Source organism: Pleurodeles waltl, chromosome 8 (genome assembly GCF_031143425.1).
Source record: "Pleurodeles waltl isolate 20211129_DDA chromosome 8, aPleWal1.hap1.20221129, whole genome shotgun sequence".
Taxonomy (NCBI): Eukaryota; Metazoa; Chordata; class Amphibia; order Caudata; family Salamandridae; genus Pleurodeles; species Pleurodeles waltl.
The window spans coordinates 314,659,467-314,683,997 of record NC_090447.1 but is presented as its reverse complement, the minus strand read 5'-3'; the positions used below and the strand labels follow the sequence as shown (position 1 = coordinate 314,683,997).

Sequence of the window (24,531 nt, the reverse complement as noted above, 5' to 3'; positions counted from 1 at the left end):
GTCGACTTTTGAGCCGTCCGCCATCCCTGTAGAACCACCCTGGTCACATCTGGGACGTCTCGAGAGATCGGACCTCCATAGAGGGTGTCCAAAATCTGTGGGTAACCCATCGTTTGGAGATCCAGTCGGTACGCCGGATCTGTCCACCCACCCCCCATCCAGTCATTAATCACAAGTACTTGTGTCGCGAGGTGGTAGGAGTGGATATTGGACATGACCAAACCTCCATCATATACATCCCTCTGGCAGGTTTTGAGCGCTAACCGTGGGCGGGCTCCGCTCCATATAAATTGGCGCACCAATGAGTCCATTTCCCCAAACCATTTCCTAGGGATGGGATGGGGAAAATTTTGCAGGAGGTAGAGGAGCCTAGGAAGGATCATCATCTTGTAGAGCGCGATTCTACCGAGCAGGTTAAGGGGGAGTGTCCTCCAGTGTAGGAGATCACTTCAGATTTTTCTGGTTAACGGTGTAATGTTAAGTTCCCATGTCAACTCAGGGAGAAGTGAAATATACATTCCCAGATATTTGAAGCTATTTCTTCGTACTGGAATGTTTCGCCGCCAGTCCACACAATCCCGGGAGCGGTGTAGGGGGACCAGTAGGGACTTGGCGGGGTTCAGGATCAGCCCGAGGCTTCGGCGAAGAGGCCCAGGATCTCTAGCACGCGGGGGCCACTTTTAGCCGGGTTGGATAGATATAGGAGGACATCGTCTGCGTATAGCGCCACACGGTCTTCTGCACAGGCAGGCCAGGACTACTTAAAATATTTTAGTAAAGATTATGTGTAGTTTTTTTAAATGTCCCTGTGTTGTGTGCTTCTAGTATCACTTGTCTATGCAGACCTCCGGTTCTTAAACAGTAAAGGCTCCTTGTGCAAAGGAGCATTATTCAAGCAATGTTATCAAAGGGTAGTTGTTGACTGTGGTAAAGTAGAGGGCCATAGAAAATGCCGAAGGTCCTACTCCACGTCAGACAATAGCTATCTCGGAGTCCCCTTCGCACCTTTCCACTGCCATCCAAATAATATTGGTATTGTGAATCAAACACAGAAAATTTGGAATAAACTTCACAAAATTCTTTATTAGACAGTATGTTTTTCATGAGACTAGAGAAATGCATTGTAGTGAATGCCTGTTTTTAGTGGTGGCAAAAAACATATAAAGAGGCTGATTACAGATTTTGTTACAACATGATTCACTTATTGGTGGTGCCTTATTAATTTTAAGAATTGTGGTGACTTTTAAGGCAACATAAGCCTTTGAAAAATACTGATCTTTTGCTAAGTTTTGTGGAACCATTTTTGAGAGTAGACAGTCTTTTTTTTTTTAAGTCAAAGCCTACCAAACAGCACAGCTGCCTGGTTTGCTAAAAACATCTTTGAGACATTGAGAAAGCTGACCTAGGAATGCATTCCATCCATTGCTTACCATTGGCTTTGTGGTTTGTAACTCACATTTTCTGGCTTTCTATTTTCTGGCTTTATTAGTTTTAGGCTGTCCAGCTTGAATTCGTCCCTCCCGTTGCCAAAGTGAGGCACATGTGAAACTTCAATTAGTATTCTTCTTCATTTATTGGTATACAAGGCAAAGAAGAAGTGTCTTCTAACAGTGGGAGCACAGAGGAAAACAACTGTCTTCATAGGAACATAGAACACCATGACCTCATGTAAGTGATGTCATGCTGTTCCATGTCCCCAGGAGGAAATACAATATAATGCAATCACCACATTATATTTTCCCCCTTTTTTTTTTTTAATTGAAACAAATAAATAAATTCATGACATAACAAAATCTTGAAACATCTTTGGCTTTTGACAAATTCTGGTGCTTCTTCTACATTTGTATTTATCATTAATGACCAACTTATTTTCACTACCAGAAACAGCGACATCAGATTGAACTTGTGCAGCTGGATCCAATGCTATACGTGAATTGTTCCACCAGTTCCCATCTGACAACTTCACAGCATTCTTTCGCACTTCACATATTTGTTGAGAGTCCTTGAACTTAGATAATCCTTTTTTGACTAACACAGGATTTTTCACCCTCACCCAATCGCCAACTTTTAACTTACGATTCTTGTTAGCTACATCGGTTACTCTTTTCAGTCCACTAGCATTGGAGTTATGTTCTGCAACCCGCCAGAGTTCTTTTAAATCACTACCTCCATGGAACAACTTTATCATCCAAAAAGGGCACACAATTCAGTTGATGCCAGGTTCAAATGGAGTTTTCCCTGTGGCAGTATGGGGCGTGGTGCGATAAGACCATGCTAATTCCTTAATAGCTTGGTCTATAGACAAGTGATTTCTATACGAAGCTTGAATACAGTCTACCAGTACTCGATTAAATCGTTCGACCATGCCATTACTCTGTGGATGGTAAAGAAGTGTTCTGATACGTTTCGCACCACATTTACTCAAAAATTGAAGCATCTCCACCGATACAAACTGAACGCCATTGTCTGTCAAGATTTGTTTCGGAAAACCTTCACGGCTAAAGATCTTTTTTAGGCAATCTATCACCAAGCAAGTAGTGGGAAACCTGACTGGCTCAACCTCTACCCACCTGGATAAATGATAACTATTACCACAAAATATCTCATATTGGGAGGTAAGATGTGGTAAGGACCCAGAAAATCAAGACCCAGTTTTTGCCAAGCCCTCGCTGGAGAAGGAACGAATGTTTCCGATATTCCTCCAGTGATCAACACCTTGTCACTAGTACAACACCTTGTGCAATTTTTTACAAATTCTTCAATTTCGATATCCATTTTGGACCACCAAAATTCCGATCTCAATTTTCTTTTAGTGATTGTAGCCCCCAAATGACCCATATGAGACACAGCAATCAACTTCCTCCTCACACATTCTGGCGGGACCAACCTTTTGCCTCTAACCAATTTGTCTCCCTCAATGGACAGTTCATCAGATACTTTCCAAAATGATTGTAACTCTGGTGGTAGACATTTCTCCTTGGGCCAACCTGATCTGACCATACGCATTACCTCACAGTGTTTCGTCATCAAGTACAGCCTTCACCCATTCTCTTTCATCTAAAGGCACATTACTTTCAGTTACACAAGCAATAAAACATTCTTCGATTTCTGTTTCCCATTCTTGTTCATCATTGTCGTCAATGGGTAGCCTAGATTAACAATCTGCCCTCCAATTGTTCCCACCAGGTATATACTCTATTGTGAAAGTAAACTCCAGCAGCTTAGCAGATAGTCTTGCAATCCGTGCCGTTGAGCGTTTCACTTTCTTACCTGACAGAATTTCCACAAGAGGTCTATGGTCAGTCTTCAAAACAAATTGCCTACCCCACCCCATAAGTATTGTTTGAATTTTCCAATACTCCAGACACAAGCTAAGAGTTCTTTTTCGATCACTGAGTGCTTGCGTTCCACCTGCCTTAGAATTCTTGAAGCAAATCCTACCGTACTTTCCTTCCCATCGTTGGACATTTGAGATATAACAGCACCAAGCCCATACTCACAAGCTTCTACAGTAACTAAGGTGTTTTTGTTTTCTGAAAAAGGCTGTAAAGCCGGAACATTAACAATCTCTTGTTTGATTTGTTCAAACATATCATTACACTCATTAGACCACAAGAATGTAGGATTTTTCAATATAGCTCTAAAACATTCAGTATTTTTTGCAAAATTCCTTAAGAATGTGGCATAGAATTCACATAACCCAGAAACGACAACAGCTGGTCTCTGGTTTTGGGAGGAGGTGCTTCCAATATGCTTTTAACTAAACTAGGTTTGGGTTTGATGCCGTCCTTTGAGAAAACATGACCAAGATATTAAATTTCATCGATCTTAAAAATACATTTGTCTTTTCTCAATGTAACGTCTCTATTTTCCAGTATGTACAACACTTGCTCTAAGGCTTTTTTTCCTTTCCGGTCTGAACTTATGACCATCAGTGGCACCCAGATATGCTTTAAATGACCGTAACCAAAGTTTCCATTCAAGAGGCGGATCCCCAGGGTCTTGTAGAAAGGACGCTGGAGGTATAACATTCTGCATGTTTTAGAACGTATAGGTCAAACAGTATATATTGTAAATCTGTTTATTAATGTACAAATACTTTCACTGTTGTACTAAGTACTGAGCATATTTAACGTTGTTGCACTTAATGTTGATGCCCCCAATAGGGATTGATAGAACTGAGCACCAAAAGAGCAGTTAAAATCTCAAGTACTCAATTGTTAATGTCCCCAAATGAAAATGGCCGAACTGAGTACTGAAACACCAAGTCCATCTTCTCATTTTTTTTTTTTTTTAATAAAGTCCGTCTTTTATTTCTATTCTTTGAGCTGAGAGTTAGAAATTGAAGATCCTTCTGGAGAGCAGAACAGGAAAAGTCTTCTGGTGATACTGCTCAATAATCGGTAAGAAAAACGATTTGATGGACAGAAGAAAGTTTGCGCGTGCAAACCGCCGCGTGAATGTACTGACACGCGCTGAGTGAATGTACTGACACGCGCTGAGCCGCGTGTAAGAAACTGCGCTTGAGTTCTCACACGCACTGTGCCGGAGTCATGGCAACAGCGGTGTGTGCCGTGCGTCGTTGTAGATTAAAAAACTATGAATAACGGCTTTTCCAGTTCCACGCGTCGGCAAACAATAAGAAACACAAGTTGCTCTAAAAAAAAAAAAACCCCCGCAGTGAGCGCTCTTAGTAAATAAGTAACGAGCGCTCGCACTAACAAGTCATGCTGTTTGCGCAGTGCACGTAAAAATTAATGATCTCTGTGCCCCTGCAATCCAATAAAGGCTCCCCAAAACTTACGAAAGTCTGTAAACATCCAGATAGAGGAGCGTCCAACTTGTCCAAACAAACATCAACAACAACAGGTCTGCGTAGCCAGGAAGAGCTTCACTGAAGCTGAGGCTCGGTTAAACACCTTCAATGAACTAAACCTCCGTGCCTTAGTTTAGTTCTTTGCGAGTCTCACCCTCGTCGCCACTGAAGTGAGGCACACGTGAAACTTCAATTCGTATTCTTCTTCATTTATTGGTATACAAGGCAAAGAAGAAGTGTCTTCTAACAGCTGGAGCACAGAGAAAAACAACCGTCTTCATAGGAACATAGAACACCATGACCTCATGTAAGTGATGTCACGCTGTTCCATGTCCCCACGAGGAAATACAATATAATGCAATCACCACACTTTGTGGTTTGTAACTCATATTTTATGGCTTTCTATTTTCTGGCTTTATTAGTTTTAGGCTGTCCAGCTTGAATTAGTCCCTCCCGTTGCCCAAACCTTGGTTACTTTATTCTACCACAAACTCGTTTTCTGTAAACAGCCCTTTAAATCTTGTTCTTATCTTGTCACATTTGCTGTACTTTCAAATGTCAAGCTCGCTCTTCCAGAAGGTGCTTAGTGTCTACTTTTCTTTCTCTCACTTCAAAGTGAGAGAATTTATGTGACAATCTTACTGAGTGTTCATGTAAGAGGAGAGGGTGTAGGATGTTTTTTTTTCTAGCATGCAACACAAAAATTAACCGTACTGATGTTTCAGAATATGTCAGAATTAGTACAAATGAAGCACCTTTTTTTGTAATTATGAAGTATGTTTTAAACAAATATTTGAATATGATTAAAACACATCAATACATTATGTCAGTTGTTCCCAACCAGAGGTCTGATGACCCCTGAGGGTCCGCAAAGCCTCCGCAGGGGGTCTGCGATTGCTTAGAAAGTTAAATAATATTAACACATTTGTAAAGTATATATAAATAAATGGATAAATGTACAATTGAAAATTTCAAAATGTATGGTAAGTATAAAGGAATTGGAAATTGGAGGTTAAAAAGGAAATGAGTTTCCTCATATTGATTTGTGGGAGCAGTGCAGATGCATCAAACAGAATATAGTATGGACAATGTGTAGCTTCAGTTGAATTTAGAAAAGCTCCAACCTTCCTATTAAAAGTACATTATTTATATTTTGATATTATTTTTTTTGCAAATTAAATAAAATGTGTTATTGTTTGTGTATGTGTTTGATGGAATGCTTGTTTCTATATTTTTTGTGTTATGTTTTGTGGTTCAAATCATCGACAGTGTTTAGACCGGGGGCCCCGGCTTCCTGAAATGATTCAGTGGCGTTCCCCGTCTTCCAATAATGATAAAGTGGGGGCCCCCAGTAGTCAAAAGGTTAGAACCACTGCAGTAAAGAATGATTCAGTTATACTTAGCAAAGCAGTGCAAGTCATTGTTGATATGGCACCATAGTTCGTCTTAAGTAGATTCTGGTTGTGCGAATCACTAAACTTCTCAAGGCTACTTCTCAGCTGTTTACAAGTACCTTTGAAATGATCTGGATGTTTTTGTAACAGCATTTCATACAGTGTGCAAACTACGAATAGGGAGGACACATCAGTACATATTTGTTTACATAAATGCATTGAACACTTGTTGAGATGAGGCTAACCCTAGACTGAAAGGCAACGTTTACCTTTACGGTGTCACAGTGATTCTCCACTAGGTGTACTTATAGCCCTGGTGTGATCAACTGCGGCCATCAAAGAAAGCTTAAACATTTTGAGTGCTCACTAAAGCATCCTCTGGTTGCAGTGAGGCAATAGGCACTGCCAAAAGCCGCCAGTTGGTGCAACCCAAAAGTTTGCATTCTAGTGAGACAATATAGCAATGGACCTCGGAGTTTTCAAATTAAATCCAAATTGATCCGCATTAAAATCAGAATCTCCATTCTGCTAACTTGTAAACAGAAGAGATGTTGTGCACACTAGTAAATGACATTGAACCACTAAAAAGCAGCACCAACAGCTTACTAAGGAAGCAGCAGTGCAGCACCAAGGGAATGTGGGTTTTTTGTGTGGGTACAAGACCTCGTCATCACCAGTAAAATGAAGTTGGTGATCTTCATCTCACACAAGATGAAGATCACTGAGAGCTTAGGATTACTACAATGCATCCGAATGATACTAAGGAAGGTGACAGGCCCTGTTCGTGTAGAAGCTGAGGTATCTACCTTTTTAGGTATAACTCAACAAGGCAGCTGTCTGTGATATGTATTGTTACCATTTCTGTAAAATATACAAAGAGTGGGCTTTGGCTCCACCCGAGAGGAATATTTCTCTCCTACCTCATGCGATTGTCTTATTGTTTAACCTTTCAGTAAGTGCTTTCTTTGAAATGCATGGTGGGCTATTATACATCAGAAAAGTGCACTCAGTCCTCATGTTGGTTGTTACAATCATTTCTTTACGTCCAATATGCATTCTATACAGGAAGCAATCCTTTTTTGCTACTTTCTCCCAACATTGGCAAGGTGAATAGCGCAAGCTTCAAGGTGATGCACAGCATGAATGTATACAACACACGTAAAACACATCTGTGAGTGCCAGTGCTACATGTGTTGGCATGTTAAAGGCACGCCTATTCGTTTTGTCTCTGCTGAATTTGAGAGTTGCTTATGGAATTTCTGACCTTTGAGAGTGAGTGATGAGACAACATTATCACATTATGGGCAGTCCTCGTATGATGAAATGATCACATCAAGCATTTCGTTGCACTATGATGTATGTGTTGTACCTCGTATGCACTCTTTTCAAAGCTGCAGGACAACATGAAATACTTTACTGTGATCACACCAGATGAAACATTACGGAACTCTCTTGGCAGTTCCTGAATTTGCACCTCTTTTGTGGTTCTTTTTAGTTCCAGTTAGCCAGAGTAGAAGAAGGGCCAGTTACTGAATATGCTCCCACGGTGTGCTGTTTGCTAGTTTGGCTGCTAGTTATTTGTGGAATTTAATTGTTCTCTAGGTGGTGCAGGTTGAACTCTCCGTAGGATAAATCTTTATAAAAGCAATATAATTTTTAGACCAATGGGTGGTGTTAGCTTACCAAGTGAAACATTAAAACAATCCTTTGTTTTATTCAGCTTTATAATCTTGGATGCGATGTACAGATATTTACGATAATGCATGGGCTGCATGATGTAGGCTAGAATATGGTTTGTAAAGAAATGGAAAGGGTTAATGACCTAAAACAAATATTTTGATTAAGAAAGGGCGGAGCTCAAACTATGATAGGAACTCGGGGTACAAGAACACAAAGGGAACTGTAATAAGAAAAACACTTTAAGTTTTAATTCCAAAACAAGGGTCCGTTTTTAAACAGCTCTCTCCCAAAATACAGCAGTTGGCTGCATTGATCTACTGAGGCTTGCCATTCTGTATATGCCCCCAAAGTTACAGCAATACTAGCATCTTCCAAGATATGTCAGCCTATAGAAACTATTCAAGAAAGTAGCCCCGAAACAAGCAAGCAATGGACTGAGAGTAATCAGTGAGCTCTGCTTGTGATTTTATACAGCTATAATGTTACAAAGGTATCCCGCTAAGTATCTGACTCTCCTTTATTGAACATGCATTTTTTTTTTTACATCACTAGAGTGTGAGAGTAGGCTACATTGATTCCATAACATGGACATGACCATTTTGCATCATCTATTCTATGTGGTGCAGCATTTAATGGGATGGGTGGCTTTTAGGACATATGTGTGGAGAAGCACCCTCCTTTGCTTCCCCTCTGTTCTTCGGCAACTCTTTAGCTCTTACCTGTAGGATCACTGCAATACTTACCGAGATTGCTGGTGCATTGGGTTCTCATGACCTGCATTCTGGTGCATGGCCAGGTGGGATGTGGGTGTCTAGTTCGACTGGGACAGGGGTGCAATTTTTCCTAACATTATGTTATAGCAAAGAACCCTTCTCAGATCACTCCAGTACCCAGTGTGAGCAGAATGTATAAAATAGAATTTTCTTACTGGACACGTTATAGATAACAAGGATTTCAGTTCCTTTGTTCTGGTCTTTGAAACAGAACCCTGATTGCCAAGCAGATAGCCCAAAACCCACCACTTACACGTCGATTGCAGGATCTGCAACTTTTGTTCTGCCCAACAATGTCAATGCAATGCAATGTCTGCATTTGGATTAGTGGGAGCATTTTCATGTGATTTGGCAATACAACTCTTGCAGTCGATGCACTGATTTTATTTTTGATACAGTTGTTTTCAATATATCAAGGATGTACGATTTGTGAAAGTTCCAAAAAGAGACCTAGCCTGTTTGGTTACATTTTAGGAAAATGCAGCTCACCTGTGCAAGAAGCCATCCTAAAACATGTGACCGTAAACTTTTCCTTCTTGCACATATAGGATTCAGTTTCTTGGCGTGCCTATCATATATTTGAAGCAATTTGTTGATTTTTATGGACTGCAGTCTGTGAGAGGGAATAATAGTGGTAGCATTTTAAGATGGTAGGCCTGGGAACTGAAAAATCATTCCCTGGTGGAAGATGTGTATGGTGCTTTCATATGCACCTTTGAAATGGAAGTGAGTCCTGGTAGGTGCAGCAGCACCGTAAGTTTTAATTTAACGCTGATTGGTTCTCTTGGACCTTCCATCACCCTGGATGCTGTAACTGAAGGAATAATTGGATGCACCTCAAGTCATGTTTTAAATTTCCTTCCTTCCAAATTTCGATACCGTGGAGGTGGGTAATCATTTAACCATATTATGTTAGAAAGAAATGCCTTGGTCAGAAATCGCCTATGGTAGAAAACATTGTCATCTGAGAGAATTGAACCATCTTGGTTAAAGCACTCAAAACTGATATCATGGAAAGTTCTTGGCAGATGGATAAGTCTGGGATGACGTTCATGCCACTGATATCCCAAAGTTGCTCGGGCATATATGAGGTTTGTAACAAATTAGCATGAGCTTTTTGGAGGAATTTGGTTTGTGCACAAATGTGATGGAAAATGGAGATATTGTTCGAAGGGAGGCAAGCATTTTAGACATATTTTTAGACTATATTCTCTTGCGATGCAGCTGTCATGGCACCATTGCATCATATGTAATCACGTAGCCATATTGAGGAGCCACACTTTGTGGCCTTTAAACACTTACTGTTGGGTGATTTTTGCAGTCCACGGGGCATTGCCAAAAATGTACTAAGGACACATTAAAAGAATAATTTGTTCTTGTTCAGAGTCCATGGTTTATGGATAGTAGAAAATTTAATTCTGTGACAAAAGTGGAACTATTGAAATAGACACTGGATTGGGCATCAACGGGTCCTTGAAAAATACAATACTTCAGTGATCATAGTTAGTGATCACGTGTCATCTTTCAAGTGATGATATCAGGCTACAAAAGAATTCTTCATGTATTTGAGTTCCTTTATGAAAACAATGTAATGAACTTCTGAACACAGTAAAGAGCGATATGTGGCGTTCCTTGTTCTGATCATGGTATTGCAACACATCTGCTTACACACAGAACAGCGGATCTGGATAGGTAAAGGGTTAAACTTTTAAGAAAACGTTTTTTTTTAAAAAATTTTTTTTTTTTTTTTTATAACCTTTAATGCCCCCTCTTTATAGTCTTTTCACCACATGGGTATGTTATGGAAACCAGAGGGAAGGAAACTGCCTGCAAACATAGGGCAACCATTAGGGCTATTTTAACGTTAGTAGGACTGTCCGGTCAAGAGCAGCTTTAATTTACTCTCTGTACATGGTAGCACCCAAGGTCAAAGTAAATCCTCTAAATGTTTTTACATAGAACAGTGACAGTTTGAGGTACGGTTGGGAAACATATGACAAATAATTGTCCTTAAGTGCTGACGAGCTAAATATGTTATATAGGGTCATCGAGAACACCAAGATATGGTTCATGTGAATCAGAGCATGTTGTTCAAGAAGATCAGATTACCACACTCACAAAGTACTCGAAAGAGACAGAGGAGCTGCAAAGTGTGGCATTAAGTACATACTCCTAATAGTTGTCTCCAGTGCAAAACACTAAACTTTGGGTTCAAAAGGCCTCTACAGGTTGAGGATGTTTGAATGATTAACCCCATGTGCAAAGGTAAGTGATCCTCTTTGCACGAAATACATCATGATCTGAGAGGGAGATTTTCTTTGGCTATCCCTATGGACTACATACTCTTGGGGAAAAAATAGAAGGTCTAAGAATTGAAAAGGAATTAAGGATAAATCAAGCTGTATTATCATTCAGAGTTGCTTCCAACCCCACAAGGAGAAACTGAGATTTTTCTTTTGGCATAATTAATTTTCCCTGTAACTGATCTATTTCAACTCTCTAGCGGCATTGGTTCAGGTATTATTTGGCGAGGAAGGCTTTCCTTATGTGGTCTTGGGATGAGCCTCTGAATGTCTAACCTGCATCTTTCTCCCTGGATTGTCTTCTATCAACAGGCTCTCTTTGAATAAATCACCTATGGTGTAGGATTAAAGAGACACTTTGAAAGTGGAACATTTTAGTTCTTGCTGTGACTCCTTATAATACACTATTACCTGAATGTGTTTTTCCCATTCAGTTTCCATTACTAACCATTGGTATCAAGTTACTCATCTCAGATAAATCTTCTAGTGAACTGTTTCTGTGTTTGCTCGAATTCTGCTAAATAAGAAAAGGTCCTGTCTTGAGATCAGAGTTGTCTTTCAGGTCAGGTGAAATACGTAAATACATTTCATTAAATGTAGACAACATTGTGTGATGAAACTGCTATATTTCTGAGGAGAGCACATTAAGCAGTGCTGAATATGAGACACATCCTCAAATCCTCAGTGGCAATCTTTCTTCTGTAACAGCTAAAACTATTAGAGCAGGAGCTGTCAAAAGGCACGAGGTGCAGCATAAACATGGCATCTTGGATTAGAGATAGGTGTCCAAAACGTTTGTGGGAAGTCTGTAAAAGTCAGTGAGAGAAAACAGAGAGATTTGTCCTTCTTTTATTATGGTCAGGAAATCTGGAGTGGTGACTAAAAAACTCCTTAGAAGTATCCTTATTTCAGACATTTGTAGGCTGAGCTGAAGTCAAGACTTTGATGTAGATAATGGGGTCAGCAAGGATGAGGAAATCAAATAAGCATACAGTTGAAAAAATAAAGAATGTAAGATGCAGACCAAGTTCATAAAAGGAAAAGTTTATGAACTGATTAAGACATATATTTGAAGGAAATTGGTATTCAGAGAGCGTAGAAAAATATGTGACGTAAATGGGTGCCGAACAACTAAATGAGGTCAGTGCAATAGCAAAATAAAAGGATAAAACCGGCATTTGTCAAAGCCAATAGGTCTCGCCTTTGGGGGTCAATTCATATTTCCATTGGCTTTTAGCAATGCTTCGATGCCCGACTAAAGCTACGCACTCCAAAAGGAGGCATGCACCGCTCTTTTTCTTTTTATTTACCAATCCAAGTTGAATTAGGATCTGTAAAAGTAAGAAAGTAGTGCAAAAACATTTTTATAAGCAGGTGAAGGAGGGCTTAAGCAACACAAAGGTTGAATGAGGTGAAGCAACACAGAGGGCCTGGGGCATTGGGGCGAAGAAGCAAAAAAGAGGATGAAGGGGTTGAAGCAGCATGGAAAGTTTGGGTGGAAGGAAGCCGCACAAAGGGGCAGATGGGGTGAACAACATGGAGGGTGGTGGAAGCCATCAGAGTGCGGGGATAATGATATGCGACACAGAGAGAGCAGCATGGAATGTGGGTGGGAAAATAAGTGAACAGGCGAGAGAGCAACCTGGAGCTGAGGGAGGAGAAGAGAAGTGTATGGCCAAGAAAGGAATATGGGGTTAAGAAGCTTTTGATGGCGCGCATATCACAAAGGTAAACAGGGGAGTAGCACACAAGTGAGAGAGAACAACACCTGATGTGAAGGGGGAAATGAAGTACACAAAGAAGACTGCTAGAAAGCACATGCTCTCTTGGAGTGCTTAACCAAAACTAAACAAGCATTTGCAATGCATTGGGTCTCACATTTGCTTGACTTAGAGCTATTAGCGTTGTAAAGTCCTAACCGGACTTCTATTGTTACATAGAATGAAAATGAAAAGTAATACAGTTTTACATAAGCGAGCCGATTTAAATGCCATGCCATGAGCGTGAGGGAGCACACAAAATGAAACAGAAGTTCGCTCGCAGTCAAACGTATTGGCAAATGTGCAGCGAGATCGCTCTGAGTAGGAAATAAAGAGAAAAAGTAGTCCAGCCTTGTATGTTTTCTGTAGTGGGCCGGTGTGCTCGAGGAGGGATAAACACCAGAAACGGCATGACGTATGCATGCCTCTCACAAATAAAATCAAGTGATTTTTAAAAGGCAAGCCCCGAGCTGACGGAACTGATGGTGGGCGTGGTTAAAAGCCCACAGAGAGATTACAGCAGTCAAGAGCGCTTGGGCACTCGACCCTAAAAAGTAATACTTGAAAAGATAGCTGTGGAAGGACACAAATAATGAGGCCATCCTGCAGGATTGAGACAAATAAAAGAAGAGGAAGGAAAGCCCAGACACGTAATGAATAGAAAGCCAGTAAATGAGAGTCAATAAAGCCACCAATAGCAAGCAATGGACTATACATAAGTCCAGTGTATGCTGACAAAATTTCTTTTTCGTGAACAGACAGCTTGCCCTGTCTGGTAGGCAAGACTGAAATGTTGCTAGATTCTCCATTGGTATCTTCAGTGGACCTTGGCGGAAAGAGATCCAGCTTGAATTCACATATTGGAGGATAGATTAGGCCCTGTGGAAAAAAACAAAACCTTGGCCTATCTCCCTTTTCTAGAGCAAATACAGCACTAGTCTAATTGGTCCAAATAATTCATGCAGGTAGAATTTTAGTAGGCCAGAAATTCCAGGCCAGTCATTGTGGTGAATATGAGCAATAGAGATGGAAAAGGCCTTTACTATAAGATGTACCTTGATGTCCTTTTAGCAGCTCGAGGGTGCCTGGTGTAGTGAACTATTGCCTCAGATAGAGCTGTTGAGAATTGACCCTACAGACATTTGCTGAGATTCAAAAAGCTGAAGGAACTGGTGCTGGCAAAGACCCAGGAAGACATTTTTGTGAGTGTTGTTTACTTCTGATCTAAGTTACTTCGCCTCCTTTTTTTGTAGGTAGACATAAATCATTTATCCGGGGGGTGTCTCATAATTTAGAGGTCTTCATTTAAAGCATCTTGACGCTGTATGTTGTCCAAACCACTTTGCTCTTCATTGCTGAAAGTGCCTCTGTCTTTCAGCTTTTTGACAATTAATCAGGCCTTTTGTTCTGAGAGACACCTCAAACTGTAAAATTTCTGCTTCTCAGAGCCACTGTGTTGGAATACACTGAAAGTTGGTCTTTCCATTTTTTAGTGTCTAATGGGTATCCACAGTTGACTACCGGGCAGCTGGGTTATTTTTGGGGTGCAGCTTAAGCTCCGAGGCACATGAGGCAGGTAAGAGTCCTTTCATATTTATTGAGTAAATGTGATATTTTGAGCAGAGCAGGTACTGTAACCATCACAAACATTGCAAAGACTGTCTATAATAAAAGCTTTATGAACATTGCTATGCTACATTATTAGCTAGCATTTGCTATGTGAAACAATGACATTTGCAGGATTCAGGATGAATGCTAGCCAGAGAAGGCAGCTCTGTATCACTATTTCTTCTTCCTCTACTGTTATGAGGGAATGCACAAGGTTTCATGCCAGGACAGCATACCTGGAAGGTGTGCTGGTTATCTGAACGTTGGCAATACCCAGAACAGTGCATTTGCAGATAATGACATTCTTAGACTGCTTTCTGAGAAGAAAATCTATGGATTCATTTTTTACATTTGTAAATACACTGACTCGGACTGGCTGCTGCTTAGTTGCCCTAACGTGAGCTGGAGCTTCCTTCCAGTTGTTGAATATCTTTCAGATCTTTACCAGTGTGCATACAGCTACCTTTAATGATTCCAGAGAGTGCAGCTGAGAGATTTTCAATTCATCTTGATTTGTGCCAAGCCAGAAGCTCCTGTTGAAGCTTTGTTACTGAGCTAAAGGTACAGGGGAGAAAGTGTAAAGATCCAGTTAGTCATGTATATTAACCCTACGGTGTGTTGAAGAAGCAATTCTTGTTGGATGAGGAGGCCTTGCCCATAACTTGTTACATGCTTCATCCTTGGTGACCTTGACCCGCCCTGGTAAGATCATACTACTAGAGCAGGCTCCACTTAACTGAGAGGGAGTAATGGATAAAGCTTAGCTGTATAATGATTGGCATCCAGATGACTTAAAAATCTTGAGGTAAACCTAAAGGAAATACCTTTATTAGTAGGTACCCTTATAAAAATTGTAACGGCCCTTACATCCTATGGAATTCTAATCTGTTTCTGCCCTCGCTAGTGCCTAGAAAGAGGTCAAGGGCATTTGAGCGTAATGAGCATGGGTACTCGCAAACATTTTCTCTTTGGCCAAAATGTTTGGTCTGTGATGGAAATGAGGGCCACATTGATGACAGTGGGGGGGGGCTGGAGGGGAATCAGCAGTGAGGTGGGTGTAGGCGAAGGGAAACATATTCATCTAATGACTGAATTACACAACGTGAAACCAGAAAACCTTGGATTAATCCCTGTTTACCCACTTTACCTAATTGTGTGATCCTAGGCAATTGTTTTATTTCACTTTCCCTTCTTTTCTTCATTATCGCACATAAGAGGACATTGAAATATGTAACTTCAGGATGAGCACTGTACACAATCCTCTCCTGTGTTTGATTAATTAACTATAATGTTGTTCATATATAATAGTAACCCAGGTCACCCAAAGAATGCACATAACAACTGTCTTGCCTCTTTAGTTCACTTTTGGCATTGTTTTCACAGTGGGTGAAAGAACTAATGTTTCTAAATTATTATTTGAAAACTATCACTTTTAAATTAATTCTTCTCAATGTGCTGATATAACCTGAAACATTAACGTTAAAAGTCCCTGGGTTTAAAGTTTGAAGAGATTTTATCATTTTGCTGCAAGGTGTCTTTAAAATGAAGGGGTCCCTAAAGATAAGTGGTGCAGGACTCCCTAGTTTAAAAATGAAGCTGCTCCTAAAGATAAGCTGTGCAGGATCCCCTAGTTACTTACATTCATTAACATCAATTAACCAATAAACAAATGCTTACCTCTTTATTTAATATATTTTATTGCTAGCACTGAGTTGAATAAATTGCAGCCCAGTGCTGCTGTTAACCAGGGGCCCGCATGTGAAGGTAAGGAGTACCGCTCGCGGCCCCCGGGCCGTACTTTGAGTATCAGTGGCTTAGAGGATCTCTTCCTGAATCTACGTCTATTTATTTATTTATAGATACGAGAGGGATTTCCTACCTCTACAGGAAAACTAAATGCCGCCCTAATAATGGTTCATTCTATCTTCATGGTCTGGGCGGAGACCGGTAACTTGTGTAGTCACACATTCGTCAAGGAGATTCCCTAGAGGACAGTACCTACAATATCTTCTGTCACCAGCCGTATTGTTGCTATATGCATGTTTTGAGTTCATGTTGACCCCTGCAAATGCTGATCCTGGAGATGGTGCCCCCTTGTTTTCAACTCCACTCATTCTCGACTCCGGTGCAAGTTTCTTTCCACTGTGGAATCACTTACTTCTTGATTGCCCTATTCATTGTTTTGAGGTTGTAAAAAAAACTTTTCTACTTCTCCTTTGTACTTGACCCACCATGTGTGCAGCTGTATGCCCTCGCACCCGCACCACCCCCAAGTCATCAAAGGCAGTAGATAAGCCCTACTGGGGGACCCATAGTCACATGCACTGTATATCTGGGTCTACTGCCTTCACTGTCACAGCCCAGATTCCTGGACAAAGAATTGCTGCTTCTGTCAGCCCCTGTTTATGCCGGTATAGTCTAAGGCAGAGAGGGCTCCTCACAGATCTCACTCGCAGCTCTGAAGCGTACATGCTTAATTTCACAGGCTGCGGTGTCCCACCAACTTCTATCATCTAAGGGCATCGGAGTAACTCTCCCATCTCCATTCACTTAGCCCCAAAGGCTCTTATGTTGTAGGAAGGCACCTACATTACTCATTAACAGCTCTGAACACAACCGTAAGCCTCTGCAAAGCCAGTAATATTGCATTCTCTGCACATTCCCCGTGCAAGACTAAAGAAAGACAGAGACCAATAAAAAGATATGCTTTTAATAAAAGACAAATACTGGTGTACAGACCTGTTTTATGAGTGAGAACTGCACGACTGAAGGGTGATGTATAGAAGCACATGAAAGCAGATGTCGAAAGTTCAGTGAAGACTCATAACTACAGAAAAGGCAAAATGTTTCTGGATTTACAATTGGTGAGCGAAATTTATTGCAAGGATGTTGCTGACTGCCCACCCTGTTAGAAAGAGAGTCATTCTAGATAATAAAGTAACGTTCTCTTGACTTGTAGGCTGATAATTCTGACTTGATGTTTTTGAGATCTAAGCCATAGTGTCTGTTAGTTTGTCTATACAATGTATGGTTATCTAAAAGTTATTTGCAAACTCTTAGATTCAGTCTGACTTTGGCAGTGTTGACCACCTCTATTTGCAGGAGGCTGGGCTATGCGAAGACATAGTATGTACAGGATGTCATGCTTTGGAGCAAGCTTCCTTCTCCTGGAGTGGCGGTGTACTCGTATTGGGTTGGTGTAATGGAGACTCTTTCCACAGTAGGCCAGGAAATATCATCATTATGCCAGATTTTCTTTTACGACGGGTGAACATCATCATACTCTCATCCTATCACACATATGTGTGCACACCCACAGAAATGCACACACTTGAACAGGCATGTGTGAACACACAAACACTCACAGAAAGTTATATTCTCTCACTCTTCTATCTTGCTTTCTCTCTGTGTGATGGGCTGAATAACAGGCCCCCTCACTATGGTGGAGAAACATGATTACTGGCTGTGGGACAGAACCTGTGCTGTCATTCATACTGTGTGACACAGGTCCTGCTGTTAGCTCAAGCACTGACATACAGTGTTCTGCATGAGAGCAAAGGCCTCTCATTTCATCTGTCTTAAGAGTGCTAATACACTTGTACCTCAAAGACCACACACTGTGCATGTATGAGATAGAGAGAATGGACTGTTGGCTGATGACTCATCCATTTTTTCCCTGGTGCTGTCTCTAAAGCCTCATTGCTCATCTCCAGGGTGTCGGGTGACTGGAAAACTGTTCACCTGAGGCACCCCAAACCTCAACAAGTCTGTTGTGTGAACATTAGAAGTTACTTTGGTAAGTAGTAATGTAATTCTTTCACTGTATTTGAAGTCTTGAATAGGCTGGAAAGTGACAACAATACTATTGCCCCCTAGTTTACACCTCCTACTTAATTATAACTTTCATAAGAGATATTTGTTCACCGCTCATTTTTTATTTATTTAAACAGGATTGCAGGTAAACGGAAAGACCTATTGATCAAAACAGCAATTCTAGTTTGTTGCTTCAATTTGGGATTCACCCGGGCTCTTAACAGTTGGCTTGGGTATGAAGCTGGCACTCAGTTTTTTCAAGTGTGAATCAAAGGATGGCAGGAGCAAAATAGAAGTCTCATATGAGGGTTCTCAACCACTAGTATGCTAAGGAGTGCAGGTTGTGCAATAAATATTATCTTTGTACCGAGACTAGAGGGGGTGATTCTTTCTTAGTACATAAACATAGGTTGGAATAATAACTACATTTTGCTAGAAAGAACCACCATAAGGTTTTGTAAGAAAAATAATTTCAGAGACTTTGGAACGTGGTACAGAACAGAACATGAGGTTGTGAACTAACACACTGTAATATCTAAGGGACAATGTTTTTTCTGTAATTCTAAACTTTCCCATTATTCTAACACCTGCTGTACAAAATCCAGTCCTTTACTCTTCAAGACGTCCTTAAAACACTGAACAAGGTTATATCTGGGAAGGATCCAGGTCTTGATTGGATTCTAAAGGATCTTTATGGAAATGAGCCTCTGGATTGGGGATGTATATGTTTCAAGTCGCTAACTCAGTGTTATGCTATAAATGTGCGTAAATGTTCTGCTTGTGGGTCGTTAAATATTTCACGTTCACATTAAACAACTTATTGGCTAGTTTAACTGGGGATTCCGAGTTTTTTCATAGTATTGTCGCATAGGCTCTCATTCTAATGAGTCTACTGGATTTGAGCGGCAGAATCACTTGCACTGTGGGTGACTGAGTCTAACCCACTACAGGTGACACCTGTCGGTCTAATCTGGGTTTTGCTCGACTAACTAGCATTGCCTCATTTCCACCCAAGAGCAGGCATGATTGGGTAGCCGAGCGCATGACACAATTGAGTCCTCAGGGAAATCGTGGTCACTCAGATCGCATCCATTTCTCTCATTTACGTCAGTCTCACATATACAAGGACAACCAGAGGCAGTATATGCTTCAATAAGGTTTTAATGAAGCAACTGCATATTGGTTAATAACATATATACCCCAATAACTAGGACGATAAAGCATGACAGGATTAAAATTGTGACAAGAAGAGTAAAGCATAACAATAACGCTACCATATTGTCACTAGAGTCATTAAAATAATTCCTACCTAGGCTATGTTAGAGCACAGCATGTTAAGCTCTATTTCTGCCCTTCAGGTTCCTCTGGGAAGACATCATCCCCCATACCTGAGCAAGAGGCCTGTAGTCTACATAAGCAGCTGTAGAGAAGCGTTCAGCAATCAGCATACAGTCGTAGTCATCTGGCTGGAATCTCCCTCTAACGTGTATGGGACAGAGAAGTCTTTTTATAATAAAACAGCTGATGTTCCAAGAAAGGATCCCTACATAAGAGTGTGTATGTTTCTATGAACACTAGAGACAAAGTGTTACCACGTTTACTGATAACCTATCGTACTGCAGCCTTGAGAAAAGCACAGAGTGAAAGAAATGTCTTGTTTAAGAACGCAGTGCTGACCTAGGCAAAGAAGGCTAGATAGAGAGAAATAAAACAAGACTGCAAATGTGGCTATTGTTAAAATAATAAACAAAGCTGAATAAAATATATCTAGATTAAAGTGCACACCTGCAGGCCTAGTTCACTAAAATAACATGTATGAAGCTATAACTAAAATGGTTACACAACACCCTCCCCTTGCCGGTTCAAAGGTGATTCAAAGCCTAATTATGCATAAAAGTTACTAAAACACAACCTAAGACATATATATAAGAATGCCAATAATGACAAGTTAAAAGGACACTTGAGCATGTGTAAAAGGACAATTTAAAATGGTAACTGTGGCGTAAAAAGGCCAAATTTCAAGAGTCTGAGTCATTTTGGAAGTTGCCAATCAAATCCGGGACAATTGAAGACAGGAATTCTTCCACTTCGGCTAGTGGTAAATTAGGAAGTTCATTGCCAAGGAAAACCAAGGAGCATTGTGTTCCAAAGCCTGAGCTCCAGCCAAGACAGCAGCATTCCGTGATGTGCCCAAAAGTAAGTTTAGAGCTGTGTCCTCCATGAAGGGCAACTCATAAGCAGCTTCCCGTCTCAAATGCACCCTCAACATCCATGTCTGATAATGAGCCCTCAGCGAGAACACCAACAGATCAGCGTCCAATGAAAGCAAGCGCTGCGTAGAAAGACAAACCTTCAGTGCATGTTTGAACGAGCACCAAAGGCACAGAAACAAGGGCTGCACACAATGCAAAACCGGTCTGAATGAGAGAGACCAGTCACACTCCAGTTGCTCCAGGAGTGATGCTCCAAAGTACTGCATCATTCGTTCATGACACAGCTGCGCTGGTGGGAGCACTTTCAGTCCTCCTTGTTGCGGCGGGACAGCCGTTGTGCAGAAAAAGTATCAATAGCAAAATGCCACCTATTATAGCTAAAGTTAACGGAAATTCCCCGAAAATACTGGAGAATATAGAGTGGATGGCTGATGGTATTAAGCCGAATATAGAGGAGAGGTGCGAATGGAACCAGAACCAACAGCCTTAAAGAAATTTGTGATTCCAGTAGTACTGGATGCATTAAGTATTCGTCCCACGAGCTCACCAAAGTGTTTCAGAAAGTTAGTACTCAAAAGGGACTGTATCTCTGCTGATGACCTTGCGACCTGAAACACATAGGTCTCCTGTGCAGATGTGAGTGCCACATGGTTTTGGAACATTAAAGCCTTGAGTCTGCTCAACTTGTCAAAATTTACATTAGAAGTAGCGATATGGGGCCAAATCTCAGATACTTCTCTCTGTCTTGTGGGAGGAAAAAGTACGTTCCAGCAGCATGTAACAATCTTTGAGTCCGAAACAACATACACTATTCCGGCTCCCATCTCACAACTGTTTTCACTATTGAGGAGGTCATAGCTGCCAGTCGAGAGCACCTGGAACACAGGTCTAATCAAGGGGACTAGAACTCCCTTGAGATAACAAGCCAAGTTCGCTGCCAAAGCGTTACACACCCTGTGCAAGGACAGCTGTTTCCAAACCATTGGCTGACAGAAGTCTCGCATTCACTACCGCTACGAAAGACCTTTTTCATGCCACTGAGACATTTGCACGAGAAGGGTAGCTCCCACACCTCATGGATGTAACTATCTCCTAGACTTTCATATCTTTTTTTTATAAAGAAATGTTATTAAATTTTGCATAGAACAATTATGAATACAGCACAACATGATGCCAACGGGCATCAAAACAATACAATAATGGTCAAGTCCTCGGTCCCTGCTGCTTTCATCACTAATGTTACTCACCATCCCCTCTTAAAGGCCCGCTACATCCTCCCATTTCCCCCATATCTTCTTGTGTTTGTGTAAGCAACCTCTGGCCTCGTACACAAGTCTCTCTCGCTGCGCACACCAATCCACTCCCCGTCTCCACTTAGTCAGTGCCGGAGCCACCCTGGCCTTCCAGTCTGCCATTATGTCCCTTTTGGCCACCAGACATGCCACCCCTAAGAAGGACCGATCTGCTCTTCGTAGCTCTGTATCTCCCATTACCCCGAGAAGGAGGGGCAATGGCGACCTCTTTACCTCCTTCTGTAGGGCCTCAGATATCTCTTGCACCACCCTTTCCCAATAGGCCATTATAATCGGGCATGTCCATACCATGTGGTAGAAATCCGCTGTATGATACCTGCAGCGGGGGCATTCCGCTGTGGGGCGGAGGCCTGCTTTATGTAACATGGCGGGTGTGAGGTATGCGGTGTGAAGGAAATAGGATTGTATTAAACGGAAGCGTGTGGCCATTGTTAGGGAGCGTGGGGCCATTAGTGCTTCTGTCCAGTCCGCTTCTTCCATGGGTCCCACCCAACTCTCCCACCTTTGGCGAAGCTCTCTCAGGGGTCCCCCAGTGGCGGTGATTAAGGAGCGGTAAATCTGAGAAACCCCTCCCCTTCCCAGGACTCCCATCAGTGCCTTGGCTTCCATGGGGCTGTGCTCAGGTATGGTGTCTCCTGTCTGCAGGTGAACTAGTAGGGCATGACGTAGTTGGAGATATCGATGGAATTGTGTTTTGTTTAAGGAATATTGTTTCTGGAGGTCTTGAAAAGATCGTATATGTGTCCCTCTCCAAATATCTCCCAGCGTGGAGATCCCTATGGTGTCCCATTTCTGGAAGCCCTCCAGACCTGCTACATGTATCAGCTGCTTCCCCTGCCATAGCGGGGTTTGTTGGGTTAGGCGCCCCCACCACCCCGTCACTTTCTGGGCTGTACGCCATCCCAGAAGTACCATTTTGGTCACATCTGGAGTATCCCGGGGTATCGGGCTCCCGTAGAGTATGTCAAGGATCTGTGGGTAGCCCATTGTCTGCAATTCTAGTTGGTATGCGGGGTCTGTCCATCCACCTCCCATCCAGTCATTAATTACAAGTATATGTATCGCTAGATAATAGTATTGAATATTCGACATGCCCAGTCCACCCTCATAAACATCCCTCTGACAGGTTTTTAGCGACAGTCTTGTACGTGAGCCACTCCATATGAATTGGCGTGCTAAAGAATCCATCTCCCTGAACCATCTCACGGGGAAGGGGTGTGGAAAATTCTGCAGGAGGTATAAGATCCTGGGGAGAATCATCATCTTGTACAGCGCTATTCTACCAAGTAGATTCAGGGGGAGGGCCCTCCAGCGCAGAAGGTCGGTTTTGATTTTCTTTGATAGCGGCGTGACATTGAGTTCCCACGCTAGCTCGGGGAGAAGTGAGATATGTATCCCAAGATATTTAAAGCTGTTTCTCCGTATCGGGATATTCCGTTGCCAATCTATACAGTCGTGTGAGCGATGAAGGGGGATCAGTAAAGATTTGGCTGGGTTCAGGGTCAGCCCTGAGGCTTCCGCGAAAAGTCTAAGGATCTCTAGGACGCGTGGGCCGCTTTTGGATGGATTAGAGTTATACAGGAGCACATCATCTGCGTACAAAGCCACTCTGTCTTCCGAACCAGAGGGCCAATGCCAGCCCTCGATCAGTGGGTCGCCTCTCATTAATATCGCCAGTGGCTCTATCACTAGTGCGAAGAGCAGGGGAGATAACGGGCATCCCTGTCGAGTCCCACGACCAATGGGGATTGGGTCGGAGACTACTCCGTTCACCCTGATTTGAGCCGTCGGGTTAGAGTATAGGAGTTTCACCAGTCCCCGGAATTTAGGTCCGAGCCCGTTTTTACATAGGACCTGATTGAGGAAGGACCAATCTACGTATCAAAGGCTTTTTCGAAGTCGAGTAAAAGCAGTGCCAACTGCGTATGCGATAGCACTTTGCGGTGCGCCAAAGCAAGATGTAATCGTCTGATGCAGTGTCTTGTGCTACGAGTGGGCATAAAACCACACTGGTCAGGGTGCACCAGCGTGGGCATTACCTCCCTCAGTCTGGAAGCAAGGATCGAAGAGAGCACCTTGACTTCCACATTTAGGAGCGAGATAGGCCGGTACGCTGAACATTGTCGTGATGGGGGTTGAGTTTTGGGGATCACCACAATAGTGGCTTGATCAATCTCTGTTGGGAAGCGGCCTTGATTCTCCGCTTCTTCGTACATGTTGAGCAGGTGGGGACCCAGAATATCGCTACATTTACTATAAAATTCCGCTGGAAAGCCGTCGGGGCCTGGTGTTTTGCCTGATGCCAGTCCCGATATTGCGCTGCAGACTTCCACAAGACCGATGGCCTCGTCCAGTCTGTCTCTCGCCTCTGGAGTTACCACGGGAAGGGTAATCTCATTTAGTAGGGGGGACTCTCTCTCAACAGCAGGGCGTGGATGCCTGGCGTATAGACGGGTGTAGTAGGAGGCGAAGCTATGTGCGATTTCCACTGCTGTTTTGACAAGGGTGTCTGAGTCATCTAAGATCTCCGGTATAATACTGTTAGCCATGGGGCGGGTGGCCAGCCAATGCAGTAGTTTCCCGTTTTTATCCCCCCATCCATAAATTCGGCTTGCTGAGGCTCTCCACATGTGCTTGGCCGAATCTAGCATTATATGTTTAATATCTTCTCTTACCCTGGTCAGTTTCCTCATGGTCGTGGCCGATGCCAAGTTTATATGTTGGCATTCGAGTCCCCGGGCCTTGTTCTCTAGCTCGGTGATTTGGGAATTATGATCTCGTTCACGGGACCGAAGAATGCTTCTGGCATGTCCTCTAATAGTGGCCTTGCAAGCAGCCCATAGCATTCCTGGGGATCG

General features: G+C 42.2%; 1 protein-coding gene across 6 annotated transcripts in view; it reads left to right on the top strand.

Moving 5' to 3' along the window:
* DCAF6 (DDB1 and CUL4 associated factor 6) overlaps positions 1 to 24,531 on the top strand; it is a 622,202-nt gene that overhangs the window by 7,657 nt on the left and 590,014 nt on the right. The window contains exon 2 of one of the 6 annotated variants that reach the window (XM_069204157.1): positions 14,220 to 14,302. The exons of 4 other annotated variants lie outside the window; for them this stretch is intronic. The gene's annotated coding sequence lies outside the window, so the exon portion shown is untranslated. Of the gene's footprint in view, positions 1 to 14,219; positions 14,303 to 24,531 lie in introns of those variants that run through there. One more of the 6 variants, XM_069204158.1, reaches the window with a different exon arrangement.